This window comes from Gorilla gorilla, chromosome X (genome assembly GCF_029281585.2).
Source record: "Gorilla gorilla gorilla isolate KB3781 chromosome X, NHGRI_mGorGor1-v2.1_pri, whole genome shotgun sequence".
Lineage (NCBI taxonomy): Eukaryota > Metazoa > Chordata > Mammalia > Primates > Hominidae > Gorilla > Gorilla gorilla.
Window position 1 is genome coordinate 165,751,683 of NC_073247.2, and position 22,226 is coordinate 165,773,908.

Consider the following 22,226-nt stretch of genomic DNA (forward strand, 5'->3'; position numbering starts at 1 on the left):
TACTATACTTGAGGCAAAATCATGAAAGTGTGTTTTTACCTTGCCCAGACCCTGCACACTGCATCAAGGTCCTGAGTTTCAAGCAACAGAAATCAACTCTGGTTAAATTCAATCACAAAGGAGTTCTTGGGCAGCAGATCTGGAAATGGAGAGAGAACTAGAGAACTAGGCTCAGAAAAGCAGCAGGAATAGAGGCTGCACCACTGCAAACACAGCCAAGGTTATACTGCAGGGACCTGCTGGTTGGGACACCCACCCTGGGCGCTGTTGCATGTCATCACTGGACATTAGCCACCATTGCTGGTTTTGTGACTCAACTGCCACCACCATGACTAATCCCTCACTGTCCCTCAAGAGTCAAAGTCCCTGAAGGCAGAATGGGTTTGGCCAAACCTAGGCTTCATCGCCATCCCCTAGTTTCCAGAGAGGAAGGGGAGGGAATATATCCATTCCCCTGTGGCAGGCACTGCCAGTTGTCCCCCAACATCCATGTTCTCCATCTGCCTTACTAATGAGACCCTGTGCTCAGCTAAGGAGAGTTATTCCCCGCTTCCCAGCAGACCATGGGACTACGTTATGGCTAAGGAGACAGTGGCCGAGCGCACTCCTGTTCATCGTTCTCTTTCAAGCTTGCTCTTGTTCTACTGACTATGGGCGGAGCACACCTCCCACCCACTGACTCTGGGCTTGCTCACGTGTTGATGGGATGGGGGAAGAAGAGGCTTTAAGAGGCTTCTGTGACTCTGCTCACTCCTCTTGGACTCCTGACCTCCGCCTACGAAGAGACTTCCCCTGGCAGCTGCTTCTCCCTCCTGGGTCCTGGAACGACAGGCTTGAGAACAGATCTGAATCCCATCTTGCAGCTGACCCAGACCCATGTGTGAGAAATAAATAATTGCTGTTATAGCTACTGAGCTGCTGGTGCTGTTTGTTCCCTAGGACAAGATGATGGGTGTGAAGATGGAAATGGAAATATTGAATGGGCCTAGAAGTTAAGATGTCAAGTGCCATTTTGCCTTTCCCCTATGACCTCTTTCTTCCTACCTGGAGGAGTGGATGCAATGACTAGAGCAGCAACCGTCATCTCACAACCAAGAGGCAATCTTGAGAAATGGAAGACACCCACTGAGGGGGCCCTGGGTCCTGGATCCTTACAAAGCCACTGCAGTGGTCATGGACGGCATGAGAAGGAAGTACACCACAGGCCCCCAACCCCATCTTCAGGTTTTCTTAGGTAGAAACTAGGGTCCACCTGCCTCTTACTAAGATATACACAATGGGGAGACTTTTAACACAAAAAAAGGTATGAAGATGGTCAGAAGCCAAAAACGCAACAAAATGTTCATGATATGCCGTATGTGGGGTTTACTCACTACACTGCTTTTCCACCGAGTTAGCATAATCACTATAACTCAACCCATTGAAAAAATGACAAAACAGATTCTGAGATTCTCTTCCTATTTCTGTTAGCTAAAAAAGCAGCCTTTGAATTGTTTATAAGTGAATTCAAGAGATAAAAATAAACCCAGATAATTCAGAATGTACTGAGTACAACACATATGCCTTCTATGTGATAAGCTCCCAGCATTATTTATTCAAAGAAAACTTGCCTTCTTGCAAAAATATAAAAAAAAACTTAAAAAAAAAACAAGTAATTACACAACACACCACCTCCTACAACACCAGATTCCTTTTCTTTCCTTTGTAACCTGACCAGAAGAAAAACAAAACATTGTTCAAATTGCTGAGACCCACAAAGTTCAATTAGAGCATAAAAAATGCTCTCCCAAAATATAGCTACTAGCAGGGAAATGAGCAGGCTAAGCCTCCTGGTGAACCTGGACATTGAGCACAAGTAACAGGCACATTTAGACACCAACAACCAGATTCCACATGACTGAATCCAGAAACCCTGCCCCTTCCCATTCCCTTGGAGATCCAGGGGGACGCCATCAATTGCTCACTCCTTCTCCTTACACATACAGTTAGGGGTGCTATACTATACAGGGGAAGGCGTGAGGAAGTCACACATGCTTTGGTGTTCAAGAAGCTCATAAAGCCATTAGGGAAAGAGCAACATGCCAGAAAGCGGTTGTCCCTTCTGGCTACAGAGGTTGCAAAAGACGTCTGCAAGGGTCAGTGAGGGCCCAAAGGAGTAGTAACCAAGGCCCTGAAGCCTGCCTGGGAGCTGAGGTGGGCAGTGTCAGCCTCTTCTCAATAATCAGTTCCCAAGGTTCCATCTGAGAAAGTAGAAAACCACAGAGGCCATTCTCATGGGTACTTTAAGCAGTACATCTGTTGGCAAAACACAAATGTTGTTACACAAATACTAAGCCACAGATTGCAAAGGCACCTGACAGCCTTTAAAATTCATTTCTCTTGTTTCGCAAAGCTGCACTGGGAAACTGTGCTGTTAAATTCTACACTCATAAAGGAGGTATGTTTTAAAAGAGGGGCAAATATGTGGGTGCTCTTTAGACTCTCATTGATTTGTTCCATGTTTTCAGATAACTACACACCCCTCCGCCCCCGCCAAAGTAACTCAATCTCCACATATTTGCCTTTATATGTACCTTCTAACTCATGACTATGGCTTTGATTATCTCATAAACAATATTGTTCCTGTTAGCCATGGAGAAGCTAAGGAGCCAACAGCAGAGCAGGCTGCATGTTCTTCTGTCCCTCTTATAAGACAAAACCTTAGGGCAATGTCCCACTGCAGAATTTATTTGTTAATTCACTCAATAAATTAAAATATGCATGATTCTAGGCACTGGGGATATATTGAGGAAGAGGCAAAAAAAAAAAATCTCTGTCCTCATGGGACTCAGATTCTATAGGGGTGGGGAGAGGGAGGGAGGGGAGGGGAGTGGGAGAGCACAAACAAAACCAAGCAGTAACACAGCTTGTGGCAGATGGTGACAAGTCCTATGCTAGGCAGGGGGAACTGGTGGGGCAGAGGCAGGCTGCCTGATTTACAGACACGGGTGTGCTCGGGGAAGGCCACACTGGGAAGGTGACACTTGAGCAGACATGTGTGATACCGGGGACAGAGGGCAGAGGAGAGGTGAAGGCCTTGAGGCAGGGGCGTACTTGGAGAGTCCAGGGAGGAAGCAGGAGGCCAGTGAGGCCGCAGTGCATGAGTGGTGGGAGAGTGGCAAGAGAGGTGATCCTGTTGGGCTGTGACTCTGAGAGAGCAGGGACCCACTGGAGGGTTCTGAACAGAAGAGCACAATATTGCAGGACTAAACAAAGAACCAGGGGGCAAGGGCAGAGGCAGGGAAGCTGGACACCTGGACCAGGGTGGGGGCAGGGAGGCAGGGGAACTCATGACATTTTGTATCCATCTTGCAGGTGGAGTAACAGTATTTGTGAACAAATGAGGTAACCAGCGCCAGGTTTCTGGCCTGAGGAGCAGGAGTTGGAGTTGCTGTATACTGGAAAGGAGAAGACCAGGGAAAGAGAAGGTCTAGGGAGGATAAGGAGTTCCCGTGACCCAGTCAGCCTGGAGACATAAATTTGGGAGCCATGAGGCTGAACGGAATCACTTCGGGAGTGAGGGTGGAGAAGAAAAGCCTGAACCTGAGGCCTTCCAACATCACATGCGAAACAGAAAAGACCGAGGAGGACAGACATTCACACACTCACCCAGGACTTCCTGAGGACCCATAGACACCAGGCACTGTTCTAGGAGCTTGAGCTACATCTGTGAATCAAGGAGACAATCCTGTCCTGTGGAGCTTCTGCTCCAGCAGGGGTGACAGCTAAGATAAGCACAGTCAGTCATGTATTCAGCTAGAAACAGACAAAAGCTGTGGTTTGCACTGAGAAGGTGCACATCAGTGCAGAGACTCAAGGCAGGGAAAGGACTGCCTCGTATGGGTATTAGGGTTAACTGATGACGACAGCTCTGGGAAAAGAAGTGACAAGCAGCTCCCAGATTTAACAACATGAAGGTCATCACTGGAGACCTCATGGAGCAGCTTGGCAGAGCTGTGGCAGCAAAGGAACAACTGGAGAAGGTTGAAGAGGGTGTGGAGACAGGGACTGGAGTCTTGCTGGTAAAGGAAAACAGAGATGCTAGACAGGTGGGGGGTTGGGAGCAGCTTTTGTCAAGGTGGGAGAAGTAGCAACAAGTTTCTAGGGCAGGCGAGGGAGGAATCTCTGATGGGGGAGAGTGCAGTAGAGGACTGGAGAGATGCCTTAGAACAGGAGCGAGGGCCTGGGACAGGCGCTCCGTTGACAGCATGAGGGAGGCAGAGCGAAGGAGTAGACGCTGGCCTGTAGACACTCTCTTGAGCTTGCTTCTGTGCTCTCTAGGAACTAAGATATCAGCTGCAAGGAGGTGTGACAGCTGATGAGGAGGGTGGGAGGGGCTAGGAGAGACCGGGGAACTGCAGTATGCAGGTGGGCTTGGCGGCAAGAAGTTTACCTGGGGTAGACGTGAACTTAAAGGGGGAATCAATGAAGGAGTCACATTCAGCTTCAGGACGGAGCAGGCATGGGGCAGACATGACTGAATTTCATGAGGCTGGGGCTTTGTCGACTGAATATAACAAAACAAGAAAGTGCTGAAGGGCTGAGGTAGTGTGCCAGGGAGTAACGACGTCTGCCTGGCACTGAAGCTACAAAGGAGAGGAATAAGGATACGAAGGAGGTGAAGTCTGAGAAAAGATGGAGCCACTGATGGATTCTAAGTGCCTGTGAGGTCAAAGGAGTATTGGAGTTGGGTATTAGAGGCAGTGAAAAGGAAAAGGATCTCTCCTTTTGCAAATTACAAAAAAAGATAAAATGACCAGAGCTAAACAACTTTTACAGCACCATCCACTGTAAAAGTTGTTTGAGAAAGAATAAAATGTAGCCAGCCTTCAGAGCATATATGCATCTTTATTTTATTTTATTTATTGAGACCAAGTCTCACTCTGTCGCCCAGGCTGGAGTGCAGTGGCACAGTCTCAATTCACTGCAACCTCCGCCTCTGGGGTTCAAGCGATTCTCCTGCCTCAGCCTCCTGAGTAGCTGTGATTACAGGCACCCGCCACCACACCCGGCTAATTTTTATACTTTTAGTAGAGACGGTGTTTCACCATGTTGGCCAGGCTGGTCTTGAACCCCTGACCTCAGGTGATCCGCCCGCCTCGGCCTCCCAAAGTGCTGGGATTACAGGTGTGAGCCACCGCACCCAGCCCAGAGCATATGCATCTTTAAAAAGTTGTCTTCGGCCAGGCACGGTGGCTCACGCCTGTAATCCCAGCACTTTGGGAGGCAGAGGCAGGCGGATCACCTGAGGTCAGGAGTTCGAGACCAGTCTGACTAGCATGGTGAAACCCCGTCTCTACTAAAATAAAAAAAATTAGCCAGGCGTGGTGGTGCATGCCTGTAATCCTGGCTACTTGGGAGGCTGAGGCAGGAGAATCGCTTGAACCCGGGAATGCGGAGGTTGCAGTGAGCCGAGATCACACCATTGCACTCCAGCCTGGGCAACAAGAGTGAAACTCCGTCTCAAACAAAACAAACAAACAAAAAGTTGTCTTCAAGAGCATAATCAAAGATACTTTCACTTCTTAATGTTTTGTTTCCATGTCTCGTCACAGAACATGGTACAGACAAATATTAGAATAGACTCAAGAGATCACTTGATTTTAACTACAGAAACTTTCCGGGGAATCATGAGCACTGTCTTGTTTCCAGCTGCTGAAGTATATGGGCACCAGACAAGAGCACAGCGCTGTCACTCAAAGCCAGGAGTAATATGGCTGTTACCATGAGGACTACTTAGCAGAAGATAAGCATCTCATTATGTCTACAGTGAACTAAACTATTGTTGCCAATGGTATATGGATTAGGACTGACTGCCACTGCCCATCTGCTTATAGCTTAGAATCTGGTGAATGCAAACAACTGTTTTGGGGGGACTTCTGGCCCTTCCTTGGGCTCTGCTACCCTGGAAATGGACAGGCTTCTACAGGGGTTCAATGGTAGCCCCGAATAGTTAGGTGTACGTCTTAACCCCCAGACCCTGTGGCTCTGACCTTATTTGGAAGGTCTTTGCTTCTGTAATTAAGCGAAGGATCTTGATATGAGATCATCCTGGATTTAGGGTGGGCCTAATACAGTGACAAGCATCCAGAGAAGAATACGGGGACACAGAGAAGGCCATGTGAAGACACAAGCAGAGAATGGAGCAATGCAACTGCAAGCCAAGGAAAGTCTAGGACTGCCAGGCAGCCACCAAAAGCTGGAAGAGGCAAGGAAGGATCCCATGCTAGAGGCTCTGGGGGGAATGGAGCCCCGCAACATCTTGATTTCAGACCCCTGGCTTCCTGCACTGTGCAAGAATACAGTTAGGGGTACTTTATTCTGACTACTCTATAAACTTAAGCTCTAATTCTCGCTCAGCTTCTGAGCTTTAACAAAGGGTCCATGCAACTTCTACCATTCCCGTTCCCCGTCTTTACCAAAGAGGAAGCATTTACTCAAAGCCCGCCTCCTGCAACAGCTCTAGATGCCGCTTCCCCCCTCCACACAAGGAGTCTGCTCCTCCAGGTCCCCATTTCCTCCTTCTCATGCTCCCCTCTCTCCTGACCCATTCCCAGAAGGATGTAAACATGCTCTACTATTCACCCACGTGAAAAACACCCTTATCCCCCTCTACCCCACTCCTATTTTTCTGGTCACCATCACAACAAAACTTCTTAAAGAGAGTTGTCTATACCCAATCTCCACTCCCTCACCTTCCACTCACTCCAATCTGGCTTCTGTCCCCATCACCTCTAATTCAGTTCACCATGTGACAGGTAGGGTTTTTGCTAGTTTTAGACATAATGGATCTTGTTATTCCTGGGCTTTAAAGCCTTCACCAGAGGATGGCCAACTGCCTACATGTAATTGCCACTTGACCCTTCAAACCTCAAAGAAACCGAAGTACAGACATATGAAAGGGAAGAAATTTCTAACAGAGGCAATAGCAGGAGAGGACCTCTGAACGGATAAGATACACTCAGCAAATTTCTAGATGCTGGAAGTAGGCAGGAACATGTTGACTAATGGAACAGAGAGGAATGTACTACAAGAGAGCCGTAGAACAGATGAGAGCCTGTATACCTGTCAGAGCCCCAAAGAAGCTCTCAGACCAGACCAGACCAGACCAGACCAGACCAGACCAGACGAGAGGAGGGGCAAGCAGTGCTGTCATGTGTGCAACACCTGGGGGCCGCTGACTGCCAGATCCCGACCCACAAGCTTTGGGGCAGGGCACCTTCAATAAGCTCCCAGGTGAGGCTGATGCTGTTGGGGCTGGTGAGCAGAGCAAACTTGGAGTGGCAAGGTGCCACTTCTTCCCTCAGGCAAGAAATCAATGGGTCTTTTCTAAATCAACAGCTAGAACCTTCCCTTCCCCGGCCCCCCCCACCCCCACCCAAAGGCTCTTGATGTGGCTGGCAGCAGCCCAGGTGATGCCTACCTTTTCCCAGTCTCTGAGGGTCCATGGGGCAAGAGCTGACCCCTGCCTCGCCTCCACAGAACTTCTCCAAACCACCCTTCAGAGAGAGACCCCGCAGGCAACGGGACACTCCACCACAGCAGAGAAGGGGCAGCGCGGCAGCTACCCAGGTCCTCTCCCCATCCCTGGCGGCTCAAGAACCAGCCCCATGGAAGAGAGACCAAGTCTGTCCTTAGAGGAAACAAATAATATTCTCAGAGAAATCTTAGAATATAGAATAGTCATAAAATCAGAACAGAAACACCCATAAACAAGAAATAAACAGATGATAAAAGAAAAGTATCAGGCAGGGCATGGTGGCTCATGTCTGGTGACACCACACCAGGCGTGGTGGCCCAGCACTTTGGGGGGCAGAGGTGGGAGGATCACTTGAGTCCAGGAGTTCGAGACCAGCCTAGACAACACAGAGACACCAGCCCATGTCTACAAAAAATTTAAAAATTAGCCAGGCATAGTGGCACATGCTTGCAGTCCTAGCTACGCAGGAGGCTGAGGCAGGAAGACCACTTGAGCCCAGGAGTTCGAGTCTGCAGTGAGCTATGTATGATGGCACCACTGCACTCCAGCCTAGGTGACACAGTGAGACTGTCTCAAAAAAAAAAAAAAGTATCCATTAAAATATTTTCACCCTTTAAAAATCAGGTTGTCTTTTTATTACTGAGTTGTAGGAATTCTTCTGAATACAAATCCTTTGTCAGATATATGACTTTCTATTTTTTCTATGACTGGTCTCAACTGTTTTCTTGGTGGACTTGTCTTTTCATTTTCTTTGAGACAGGGTCTCACTCAGTCACCCAGGCTGGGGTGCGGTGGCGCGACCTCAGCTCACTGCAGCCTTGACCTCCTTGGGATCAAGCAATCCTCCTGCCTCTGCTTCCCGAGTAGCTGGGACTATAGACTACGGGTGCATGCCACCATGGTTGGCTAATTTTTTGTATCTTTTGTAGAGACGGGATTTCGCTATGTTGCCCAGGCTGGTCTTGAACTCCTGAGCTCAAGCAATCCATCTGCCTTGTACTCCCAAAGTGCTGGGATTACAAGCATGAGCCACAGCTCTCAGCCTATTTTCTTTTGTTTTTTCTTTCTTTTTTTTTTTTTTAAGAGACACTGTCTCACTATATTGCCTATGTTGGCCTAGAACTCCTGGGCTCAAGTGATCCTCCTGCCTCAGCCTCTCAAGTACCCAGTAGTGACTACAGGCAAGCCTCACCACGCCCAGCTCTGTCTTTTCATTTTCTTAATGGTATCTTTTGAGGACCAAAAGTTTTAAATTTTAATGAAGTCCAATTTATTTTTTCTTTTAATAGTTATTGCTTCATGTATCCTAATAAATCTTTTTTTGGCCTGGCACGGTGGCTCATACCTGTAATCCCAGCACTTTGGGAGGCCGAGGCAGGCAGACCACTTGAGGTCAGGAGTTTGAGACCAGCCTGGCCAACACGGCAAAACCCTGCCTCTACTAAAAATACAAAAATTAGCCAGGCATGGTGGCGCACACCTGTAATCCCAGCTACTTGGAAGGCTGAGGCATGGGAATTGCTTGAACTCGGGAGGCAGAGGTTGCAGTGAGCTGAGATCGCACCACTGCACTCCAGCCTGGGCAACAGAGTGAAATTGTGTTTAAAAAAAATCTTATTCTTTGGACTGCACAGATCTTCTCCTATCTTTTCTTGCAGAAGCTTTATATTTTTAGCTTTTAAAACATTTAGGTCTATAATCTCTCATGAATTAATTTTTATGTATGGTGTGAGGTAGTGTCATGGGTTGGACTATGTCCCCCAAAAAAGATATGTTGAAGTCCTAACCCTCAGTACCTCACACTGAGACCTTAGTTGGAAACAGCGTTGTTGCAGGTGTAATTAGTTAAGGTGAGGTCACACTGGAGTAGGGCAGGCCCCAATCCAATATTACTGTTGTTCTTACAAGAAGGAGGCCATGTAAAGACAGAGACATACATGGAGAATGCTGTGTGATGAGGAAGACAGATATTGAAGAAATGCAGCTGCAAATCAAAGAATGCCAAAGGTTGCCAACCACTGGAAGCTAGGAAGAGGCAAGGAAGGACTCCCCTACAGGTTTCACAGAGACCATGGCCGTGCTGACAGTTGATTTTGGACTTCTAGACTCTGGAATTATGAGACAGCAAATTTCTGTGGCTTTGTTTTGAGACGGAGTCTCACTCTGTCACCCAGGCTGGAGTGCAGTGGTGCAATCTTGGCTCAGTGCAACCTCCCAGGTTCATGCAATTCTCCTGCCTCAGCCTCCTGGCTAGCTGGGATTATATGTGTGCACCACTACACCTGACTAAGTTTTTTGTATTTTTAGTAGAGACAAAGTTTCACCACGTTGGCCAGGCTAGTCTTGAACTCCTGACCTCAGGTGATCTGCCCGACTCGGCCTCCCAAAGGCCAGGATTACAGGCGTCAGCCACCACACCCAGCCAAATTTCTGTGGTTTTAAGCCACCTAGTTTGTGGCAACTCTAAGAAACTAATATTTAGGGTAAGGTCAAAGTTCATTTTTGTCTGGTATGGATGTCATTTGCTATCATCCAGCACGTGCTAAAAGACTTTTCTTTCCCGCACCGGACTGTTCTGGTGCCTCTGTTAAAAATCAAATGACTATAAAGTCACATCACATAAGCCCCTTAATTTTGTTCTCTTTCAAGTTTACTTTGGATGTTCTAGGTCCTTTGCATTTCCATATATGTTTTATTTATTTATTTATTTGAGGCAAAGTCTCACTCTGTTGCCCAGGCGGGCGTGCAGTGGCATGATCTTGGCTCACTGCAACCTCCACCTTCGGGTTCAAGTGATTCTCATGCCTCAGCCTCCCAAGTAGCTGGGATTACAGGTGTGTGCCACCATGTCTGGCTAATTTTTGTATTTTTTGTAGAGACGGGGTTTCACCATGTTGGCCAGGCTGGTCTCAAATTCCTGACCTCAAGTCATCTGTCTGCCTCAGCCTCCCAAAGTGCTGGTTTACAGGCATAAGCCACCGTGCCCAGCTTCCATATACATTTTAGAATCAATTTCTACAAAAAAACCCCTGCAGTTATGACTGGGGTTATGAATCTACAGTTCAATGAAGGGAGAACTGACATTGTAAAGACACTTAGTCTTTCAGCTGATGAACATGGTACAACATTCCATTTATTTAGGTCTTTAATTTCTTTCAGCAACATTTTCAGTTTCAGCGTGTAAATCTTGTACATTTCTTATTAAATTATTCCTAACGATATTGCATTTGAAATTTCATTTCTGATTAGTTTTTGAATAATGATCTCGTACCCTGAGACCTTGCTGAATTCACTTTTTAGTTCTAGCAGGTTCTGATAGTTTCTTTCACATTTTCTACATTACCTACAAATAGAAACAGTTTTACTTCCTTTAAATATTAACGCCTCTTATCTTTTTTCTTGCCTCATTATACTGGCTATGACCTCTAGTATAATGTTGAATAGAAGTGGTTAGAGTGGACATCTTTGCCTTTTTCCTGATTTTCGAAGTAACATGTTCAATATTTCACAATTAAGTACAATCTACCTGTAGCTCTTTCATACATGCACTTCCTCTATTTCTAATCTGCTGAATTTTTATCATGAAAGGGCACTGAATTTTGTCAGATGCTTTTTCTGTATTTATTGAATAGACTATATGGTTTTTCTCCTTTATTATCTTTTTTTTTTTTTTTGATACTGGGTCTCACTGTTGCCCAGGCTAGAATGCATTGGCGTGATCTCAGCTTACTGCAACCTCCGCCTCTTGGTTTCAAGGATTCTCCTGCCTCAGCCTCCCGAATAGCTGGGACTAAAAGTGCGTGCCACCCTGCCCGGCTAATTTTTCTATTTTTAGTAGAGACAGGATTTCACTGTGTTGGCCAGGCTGCTCTCAAACTCCCGGCCTCAAGTGATCTGTCCACCTCGGCTTCTGAAAGTGCTGGGATTACAGGTGTGAGCCACCGCACCCGGCCTCCTTTATTATCTTAATGTGGTGAATTACACCAACTGATTTTTGAATGTTGAAGCACACTCGTGTTTCTGCGAAAAGCCTCTTGGTTGTAATATGCAGGCGCACCTCATTTGATTGTGCTTTGCTTTACTGTACTTCGCAGATACTGAGTTTTTAACAAATTACAGGTGTGTGGCAACCCTGCATCAAGCAAGTTTACCAGTGCCATTTTTCCAATAGCATGTGCTTACTTCACGTCTCTGTCACATTTTGGTAATTTTCACAATGTTTCAAATTTCTCATTATTATATTTGTTATGGTGATCTGTGATCAATGCTCTCTGATGTTACTACTATCATCATTTTGCGGCACCCCAAACTGCACCCATAGAAGATGGCAAACTTGGCCGGGCGGGGTGGCTCACGCCTGTAATCCCAGCACTTTGGGAGGCTGAGCCAGGCAGATCACCTGAGATCAGGAGTTGGAGACCAGCCTGGCCAACATGGTGAAACCCCGTCTCTACTAAAAACACAAAAAACAAGCTGGGCGTGCTGGCACATGCCTGTAGTCCCAGCTACTCGGGAGGCTGAAGCAGGAGAATCGCTTGAATCCAGGAGGCAGAGACTGCAGTGAGCCGAGATTGCATCACTGCACTCCAGCCTGGGTGATGGAGTGAGACTCCGTCTCAAAAAATAAAAAAAATAAAAAAGGTGGCAAACTTGGCCAGGCGCAGTGGCTTACGCCTGTAATCCCCGCACTTTGGGAGGCCGAGGCAGGTGGATCACTTGAGGTCAGGAATTCGAGACCAGCCTGGCCAACATGGCAAACCCTGTCTCTACTAAAAAATATAAAAATTAGCTGGGTATGGTGGCGCACGCTTGTAATACCAGCTACTCGGGAGGCTGAGGCAGGAGAACTGCTTGAGCCCGGGAGGCAGAGGTTGCAGTGAACTGAGATCATGCCACTGCATGCCAGCCTGGGTGACAGAGCAAGACTGTCTCAAAAAAAAAAAAAAAAGAAAAAGAAAAGATGGCAAACTTAAGTGATAAATGTGTATATTCTGACTACTCCACCAATTAGCTGTTCCCCCATCTCTCTCTCTCTCCTTGGGCCTCCCTATTCCCTTGGACAAGACAATACTGAAATTAGGCCAATTAATAACCCTACAATGGCCTCTAAGCATTCAAGTAAAAGGAAGAGTCATATGTCTTTCTCTTTAAACCGAAAACCAAAACCTTCCTCACTGCTTAGTGAGGAAGGCATGTTGAAAGCCGAGAAGCCAAAAGCTAGGCCTCTTGTACCAAAGTTAGCCAAGTTGTGAATCAAAGTTCTTGAAGGAAACTAAAAGTGCTACTCTAGTGAACACACAAATGATATGAAAGTGAAATAGCCTTATTACTAATAAACGTTAAGAAAGTTTTAATGGGCTGGATAAAAGATCAAATCAAACACAACATTTCCTTAAGGCAAAGCCTAATCTAGTGCAAGGCCCTAACTCTCTTCAATTCTATGAAGGCTGAGAGTGAGGAAGCTGCAAAGTGTATTGTTTAATTTTTAAATATTTGGGGCTTTCTCTGGGTCTTCCATTATTCCTTTTTTTTCCCCCCACTCACTCTGTTGTCCAGGTAGGAGTACAGTGGCACAACCACAGCTCACTGCAGCTTCAAACTCTTAGGTTCAAGCAGTCCCTCCACCTCAGCTTCCTGAGTAGCTGGGACTACAGGCGAGCGCCGCCATGCCCAGCTACTTATCGTAATATTGGTATTATAATTTTGTAATTTTATGTCTATTACAAGATAAAGCAAATAAGTAACTATGTTAACATTAGTAAGACCCAACATTTTCAGTGTAAGGAAAAGATATATACAGATCAAATAAAAGTTGGCCAGGCGTGGTGGCTCACACCTGTAATCCCAGCACTTTGGGAAATCGAGATGGGAGGATCACTTGAGGCCAGGAGTTCGAGACCAGCCTGGGCAACGCAACGAGACCCCCATCTCTACAAAAAATTTTTAAAAATTAGCTGGGCATGGTGATATGCACCTGTAGTCTTAGCTACTCGGGAGGCTGAGGGAGGAGGATTGTTTGAAGCCTAGGCATTTGAAGCTGCAGTGAATTAGGATTGTACCACTGCACCACTCCAGCCTGGGCAATAGAGCAAGACCCTGCCTCAAAAAAAAAAAAAAAAAAAAAAGTTAAGGAAGAACCCTGTAATGTTAAATTGCCATAGAAGACATCATTATGTATTCATGACTTAAAAAAAAATTGAGGGCACAGTGGCTCACATCTGTAATCCCAGCACTTTGGTTTTTTTTATTTTTCTTTTGTGAAAATATTTACCAGCAGTTTGCCCTGACAGATGTAATCCCAGCACTTTGGGAGGCTGAGGTGGGAGGATCGCTTGAGCTCAGTTCGAAACCAGCTTGGGCAACATAGTGAGACCTTGTCTCTACAAAAAAATTAAAAATAAAAAATAAAAACTGAATATATTTTCTAGCGATGTCCTCTGAAAGTGCCTAGATATAATGTTACCCCAGTAAGAATCAGCACATTTAGTACCCACATGTTGGATTCTAAATACCGTTGCCACTAAAAGGAACCAGAGCTCCTTGGAATCAGTTCTAGGACAGGAAAAGCACATATTGGGATGGAATATCTTGTGCCAGAAAACAAGAAATTGCTCAAAGACTAATTAATGAGGGTATGCCAGGAGAATATAGGAACCAACATGAAGGGACTCTTGTTGACCCAATTTGAATTGTAAAACATTTAATAAATAAATCCCTATGAGTCCATATTGACATGAAAGAGAAAAGGAAACACAACAGCAAATATTTTGCCCCACCATTTGAGGTGATTATTCTACCAACTCCTTACTCTGAAATGTAATAAAGGCAAAGATTAAGCATCTATACTGTCTTTTTAGGAGGAAATATAATGCCCCCTTATTTGATGAGGAAAAATTCATTATAGAGGAATGACAGTACTAAATGTAGAAGAGGTGACAATTAAAAAAACTATCATTTTGCAACCCCCAATGTAATAATGGTTTCAGGCAAGGATCAATGAATGCTAAAATCATTATGCAAATGGCTGTTGGGCAATAGGATATTTGTATGGTGCCAAAGCATCACATCACAGATTATATATCAATTACCACAGGAAAACTGTATGTCTACAATGGGGAGATTTGGCAGTCACCTCCTTCTTTAATCAAGTGTTAAAACATAGCATCACAAACCACAGGGTAACCAACCATTAAGTGCCTGGTGAGCTGATGCTATATGAAGTACACAGTACTGCCTATGAAATATTCTTGCCCAAAATGTTTAACCTGAACATGCCTGTAGACCTAACTTCTTGTTTACAAGTAATATATATGGACAAACAAGTTAAATTATATCACAAGAAAAGAGAGACATCTAAAATGTGGGCCAGCTAGTCGTGGTGGCACAAGCCTGCAGTCCCAGCTATCTGGGAGGCTGAGGCAGGAGGATTACTTGAGGCCAGGAGTTCAAGGCCAGCCTAGGCAACATAGTGACACGCCGTCTCTAAAAATATGTATCTTAAAATGTTGGCCCTTCTAGATGACAATTGGGCTGACTGCTTCAAAAAGTCAGTATCACAAGTGAAGGAGAGGTGGGTAGGCTGTTCTTGTTAAAAGAGACAAAGGGGCTGGGCTTGGTGGCTCACGCCTATAATCCTAGAACTTTGGGAGGCCGAGGCGGGCAGATCACTTGACGTCAGGAGTTCAAAACCAGCCTGGCCAACGTGGTTTAGTAGAAACCCTGTCTCTACTAAAAATACAAAAAAGTTAGCTGGGCGTGGTGGTGCGTACCTGTAATCCCAGCTATTTGGGAGGCTGAGGCAGGAGAATCGCTTGAACCTGGAAGGCGGAGGTTGCAGTGAGCTGAGATCACACCACTGCACTCCAGCCTGGGAGACAGCGAGACTCTGTCTCAAAATAAAATAAATAAATAAATAAGAGACAAAGGAAGCATATTCAAATGCAATGTATAAATCTTAATTGCTTTGGAGCCCCTCAACAGCGATAAGAGACATTTGGAGGAAATCTGAATTTAAAGTGGGTGCCTGATAACATTAGAGAATTATTGTTAACTTTTAAAGATGTGATCGGGGTATTGTGCTTATATTGGAAAATGTCCTTATTTTTAGGAGATGTATACTGAAGTACTTAGGGGTGAAATGTCGTGACATCTGTGAGTTCCTTTTAAATGGTGAGCAAAAAGGTATAAAAATGCACCCTATCTATACAGACCAGGAAAATACGCCAAAATGTTAACAATTGTCTAATCTAGGCAGTAGGCACACAGGCTTCACAGTAAGTTAAAAAAAAAAAAAAAAAAGGTTTGGCTGAAATAAAGAATTTAACAGAAGGGATAGAAAATAAAGTCAGGAGGCTGGGTGCGGTGGCTCACACCACTTTGGGAGGCTGAGGCGGGCGGATCACTTGAGGTCAGGAGTTGGAGACCAGCCTGGCAACATGGTGAAACCCCATCTCTACTAAAAATACAAAAATTAGCCGGGCGTGGTGGTGCAGGTCTGTAATCCCAGCTACGTGGGAGGCAGAGGCAGAATTGCTTGAACCTGGAAGGCAGAGGTTGCAGTGAGCCGAGATCAGGCTACTGCACTCCAGCCTGGGTGACAGAGCAAGACTCTGCCTCAAAAAAAAAGAAAAAAGGAAAAAGAAAATAAATGCAGGAGATCTTCCAAACTTCAGAGCACCCCCCACCGCCCAATAAATGAAAAATATGAGAGAAGACAGAGGACCAATATAAGAGGTCCAAAGTTAAACAGTAGTCCCCATAGAGAAAATGAAAGCATGTAAATTAGTAATTTTTTTTAAAAAAAAGAGTTGACAAAAGTATTCAGATTGAATGACCACAGTACAACGAGTGAACAAGACACAACTCTAGACATATTCTCATGAGATTTCAGGACACTAAAAATAAGGAGACGAAATCCTAAAAACTTCCAGGGAAGGAAGAGAAAAGAAGGGCACCTACAAAAGAACCATAATAAGATTGGCATCAGGCATTTGTTGCATTTGTTACTCTGCATACTAGAAGAGATGCCTCCAAAGTTAGGAGAAAAAATGATTTTCAACTTGGAACCCTATACTCAGCCAATAAAGTGTAAGAGTAGAAGAAAGGTATTTCAGGCATGCAGTGACTCAGAAGACCTATCTGTTACAATGCTTTTGGTTACAAGTAACAGAAAAGAAAACTGAAGCTGGCTCATTCAGTAAGAAAGTCCATCCTATCTGAGTCCCTAGCTCAGGTAGGACAGGCCCCAGCCACAGTGCAATCACCAGCTAAGCAACGGCATCAAGACCCAGGTTCTTCCCGTTTCTCTGCTCCGCCTTCCTTGGTGAGCAGGCTTTATCCTCAGGCTTTGTCCCTCAGTCTGAGGTTACAGAAGAGCCCCCAGCAACACCTTTCTCACTTACTCCAGTGAGAGAAAAAGAGAAAGTCTTCCCTGAACGTGCCATGGAAGTCCTTCCCTTCAGTCTGAGTGAACCAACTTAGATCGTGTGTCCATCCTTGACCAGTAACAGTTGCCAAAGGAATGCAATGTGTGGAATGACTTAAGGATCCTTTCTGAAGTTGGGAATAAGGTAGAAAGGTGAGTAATATCAGGATTCTGTTAGGAACGGGCAAAGAAGAAATGGATATGGGGTAGGTGACAACGGTATCCACTACAGTTTACTCCCCATGCACTCTATCTGAGCACATTATTTAAGGATGCAGTCCAGAAAACGAGGGAGTAAACCATGTAAAAGGAAGATATGGGTTTTAAGACACGGGCTCCAACCCAAGAGCCCAGTGAGGAGAAGGTCCAGGTACAGCTGTATATGCAACCTTAAATCAAAGAGCAGATACTTGCCCAGATTGCAGAAGGGCAGAGGCCTTCCAAGAGAAAGGTCTTCCGTGGGGAAAAAGCCGAATCGTACGAAATAAACAGCACTGCTAATAGCATTTTACAACATAATCAAGGAGGAATAGTAAACAAAATAAAAAGGCAACTAGAAATGGTGGGCAAAACAAAGAGCTATATAAGCAAGCCAAGGTTTGAATATGAAGTAGATTAAATCCTAGCAAGGATTTTAAGCAGGTGACAGAGTCTAAGAAAAGGGAATCCATTTGACCTTGATTGGTCATTCTCCTTTGAGTGGTCCAGACCTGTAAAGAAGAAAATGTAATCCTGGCACATTCATTATTTGGTCTCGCCAAGAACAGTACTCACATGTGTAATAATGTAAATAATGTTATTTTCAACTTTAGAATTAAGCTACAACTTGGCTGTGGTTGCAGGGCAGAACACACATGTTAACAAATGCAAGAATGGGTATGGTCAAGTATAGCTTTTAGGACGCAGAAGTTGAGGAGGGAAAGTGGAAGGAAAAGTAGGGTTATTAATATCCTTATCTTAAACAGAGGGGAACTGACATATGGACTAAAATACTGTTTAAAATTTACAGAGAAATGTGGGCTGGGCATGGTAGCTCACACCTGTAATCCCAGCACTTTGGGAGGCCAAGGCAGGCAGATCACCTGAGGTCAGGAGTTTAAGACCAGCCTGGCCAACATGGTGAAACCCCGCCTCTACTAAAAATACAAAAATTAGCCCAGTGCACTGGTGTGCGCCTGTAGTCCCAGCTACTCAGGAGGCTGAGGCACGAGAATTGCTTGAACCCTGGAGGCAGAGGTTTCAGTGAGCCGAGATCACATCACTGCACTCCAGCCTGGGCGACAGAGTGAGACTCCATCCTAAAAAAAAAAATTACAGAGAAATGTGAATATGAATTTCAACATGGGGAGGTAACGTAAGCTAAGTCATTCTCTTTCATTTCAGGGAGTTAACACAGTTCCCCAAAGTTGGCAAATCAAGAAAGATGTATAAGCATATGATTTAATTTTGGAGGTAACCATCAAAGGAACTAAAATCAGAAACAGTTAAAAGCTGTCATGTCTGAGTCAGGGAAGGGAAGGGGAAGGGGTAGACTGCTGTTTTTACGATGACCTCTTGTTATATCTAACTTGTTGCCGAGTAGTTGCAATATTTTGATAAAAATTCAAAACCCAAACCACCTTACCCTTCATGTTTTCTATCGCTCTGATGTTAACATTCAAAATCCTGCATGATCCAGCCCCTGTTGACCTCTCTGATGGCCCGGACCCTTTGCCACTCTCCCCTAACCCCTCGTTCAGTTCCTGCCACACAGGACTAAGCTCTTGCCAGACTGAGGGCCTTCACACATGCTCTTCTCCAACTGGAAAGCCTTTTTCCTCTCTGCACCTTGCCCACTTCTGTTCAACCCTCGGTTCCCTGCATCGGCGCTGCCTCCTTGGGGAAGGCAGGCTGAGCTGTTCCCCCATTGTACAGTCATGAGTTGCTCAACAACAGGGATATGTTCTGAGAAATGTGTCATTGGGCGATTTATTTGTGCTAACATCAGAGAGTGTTCTTACACAAATCTAGATGGTGTAGCATACTACACACCTAGGCTATACGGTATATAGCGTATTGCTCCTGGGCTATAAAACTGTACAGCACGGTACTATACTGAATACTGTAGATCACTGGAACACAATGGTAAGTATTTGTATATCTAAACATAGAAAAGGTACAGTAAAAATATGGCATTCTAATCTTATGGGACCACCACTGTATGTGTGCTCTGTTGTCGGTTGAAACGTTGTTGTGCAGCACGTGACTGTAGAGGATTGGAGTGGCTCCCACCTCCATACTTGTCCTTCTGAACACTTAAGTACTGGTACAATTATCTAAGATCTGTCTATGCTGCTAAAGTCAAGCTCCATGAGGACAGGTACCAAATCTGTCTAGGTTACCCCACCCCTGCCTAACACAGGGCCTGAGGTACTATAGATACCTTACTTACTCAATTGTGGAATGAATCGATGGACTATAGCCTGATGTACTGCAAATCCTTCAGCATGGAGCAGGACTGGAACTTGGTGTTTAAACTAAACTATAATGGCTAGATGAAAAAGAGACTAAATGTGAAATAATTCCATCATTCAGAATTGAGTGTTGGTATAACAAACAGACCCATGAAATATGTAGCGTTTCACAAGGATATCAGTGAGGAAGTTGTTCAATATGTCATCCAAAGTCCCGTTGCATAATGATACTTGCACACGCATGCTTATAGCAGCACAATTCACAATCACAAAAATAAAGAAGCAGCCCAAATGCCCATCAATCAGAAAGTGAATAGAGAAATTGTGGCATATATATACAAAGGAATACTACTCAGCCATAAAAAGGAATGACTTAATGGCATTCACAGCAACCTGGATGGAACTAGAGACTATTATTCTAAGTGAAGTAACTCAGGAATGGAAAACCAAACACCGTATGTTCTCACTCACAAGTGGGAGCTAAGCTATGAGGATGCAAAGGCATCAGAATGATACAATGGACTTTGGGGACTTGAGGGAAAGGGTGGGAGGGGGTGAGAGATAAAAGACTACAAATTGGGTTCAGTGTAAACTGCTCGGGTGATGGGTGCACCAAAATCTCAGAAATCACCACTAAAGAACTTACTCATGTCACCAAATGCCACCTGTTCCCCTAAAACCTATGGGAATAAAAAATTAAGAAAATAAATAAAATTTTAAAAGGAAGGTCATCCCTACACTTCAAGTTATAAAATAATTCTACCGTTAAAAAAAAAAAACACACACAACAACAACAAAGTCCTGTTGCGTACCTCTGAGAGGTGTTTTGTGGCTTGGACTAGCATACTGGCAGTGCAGATGCTGAGAAGTGGTTGGCCTAACAGGACTTGCTGACAGATCAGGGATGATGAGAGAAAGAGCAGAATCAGGGCAGGTGCAGTGGCTCACGCCTGTAATCCCAGCACGGCTCACTCCTGTAATCCCAGCACTTTGGGAGGCTGAGGTGGGCGGATCACAAGGTCAGGAGTTCGGGACCAGCCTGGCCAAAATGGTGAAACCCCATCTCTACTAAAAATACAAAAAATTAGCCAGGCCCAGCTACTCAGGAGGTTGGGGCAGAAGAATTGCTTGAACCCGGGAGGCGGAGGTTGCAGTGAGCCAAGATTGCACCACTGCACTCCAGCCTGGATGACGAGAATGAGACTCCGTATCAAAAAAAAAAAAAAAAAGAAAGAGCAGAATCAAGGATGACTCCTAGAATTTTGGACTGAGTAACTGGGTGGATGTTGATATTGTTTACTGAAATAGAGACAACATGAGGAATAGGTTCGAAGGGGGAAAAAAATCAAGACTGGGACTTGTTAAATTTGAGATACTTATGAGCAACTCAAGTAAATGCTGACGAGGCCATCAAATCTGGAGCTCAAGAGAGAGGTTTGAAATGCAGGAACAGGGTTGTAGCCATCAGCAGGCAGACATATCATCATTCAGAGTCATGAACATGCAGAAATAATGGAAATGCCTGTTAATTAAATGAAGGCATAGACATACAACGAAATGTTATGTGGTTACTAAAAATGATGGTAGAAAAACATTATCCAGAAGTTATCTTTATCTGTAGATGACAGATTTATGGACAATTTTTACTTTTCATCTTTGCATATTTTCTGAAAATTTTTTGTCCATTGAACATGTATTACTTTTATAATAAGAAAATGCAGGCTGGGCACAGTGGCTCACGACTGTAATCCCAGCACTTTGGGAGGCCAAGGCAGGAAGATCACTTGAGGCCAGCAGTCTGAGGCCAGCCTGGGCAACATAGTGAAATCCCATTTCTGCAAAAAATTTTTTAAAAATTAGCCAGGCGTGGTGACATGTGCCTGTAGTCTTAGCTATCTTGGAGGCTGAGGTAGGAGGAATACTTGAAACTGGAGGTGGAGGCTGTAGTGAGCTGTGACATCACTGCACTCCAGCCTGAGCAACAGAGCAAGAGCCTGTCTCAAAACAAAAACAAAAACAAAAAAGAGAATGCAAGTAAGTTATTTTCATTTTAGGGAAAAGTGAAGATATACGTCTATTTTTATGGACATGGATATTTACAACATTTTGTTGAGGAAAGGCAGCAAGTTACAAAAGTACATATATGATCTCATTCATCTAAAACAATATGTGGGCCAGGCACAGAGGTGCACACTTGTAATCCCGGCACTTTGGGAGGCTGAGGCGGAAGGATCGTTTGAGCAAAGGAGTTTGAGACCAGTCTGGGCAACATGGTGAAACTCCGTCTCTACAAAAAAAATACAAAAATTAGCTGGGCATGGTAGCGGACACCTGTAGTCCCACCTACTTGGGAGGCTGAGTGGGAGGATCACTTGCACCCAAGAGGTCGAAGCTGTAATGAGCTGTGATCGCACCACTGCGCTCCAGCTTGGGCGACAGACCTTGTCTCAAAACAACAACAACATGTGTACGTGCTTACAGGCAAATAAGAAAGACTCTAGAAGGATGTTTAAAATGCCAACAGCAGGCCCAGCGTGGTGGCTCATGCCTGTAATCCCAGCACTTTGGGAGGCCGAGGTGGGCAGATCACAAGGTCAAGAGATGAAGACCATCCTGGCCAACATGGCGAAACCCTATCTCTACTAAAAATACAAAAATTAGCTGGGCATGGTGGCGCGCACCTGTAGTCCCAGCTACTCGGGAGGCTGAGGCGGGAGAATCGCTTGAACCAGGGAGGCAGAGGTTGCAGTGAGCTGAGATCGCACCACCGCACTCCAGCCTGGCGACAGTGAGACTCTGTCTCAAAAAAAATAAATAAATAAATAAATAA

At 45.0% G+C, this 22,226-nt stretch overlaps 1 protein-coding gene across 4 annotated transcripts in view; it reads right to left on the reverse strand.

Annotated features, from left to right (window-relative positions):
- The window catches only part of MECP2 (methyl-CpG binding protein 2), a 75,768-nt gene that overhangs the window by 36,048 nt on the left and 17,494 nt on the right, over nucleotides 1-22,226 (reverse strand). The window contains exons 2-3 of one of the 4 annotated variants that reach the window (XM_019019334.4): nucleotides 696-819; nucleotides 40-139 (exon numbers count right to left, since the gene is read on the reverse strand). The exons of 2 other annotated variants lie outside the window; for them this stretch is intronic. The gene's annotated coding sequence lies outside the window, so the exon portion shown is untranslated. Of the gene's footprint in view, nucleotides 1-39; nucleotides 820-22,226 lie in introns of all 4 variants that reach the window. One more of the 4 variants, XM_063703008.1, reaches the window with a different exon arrangement.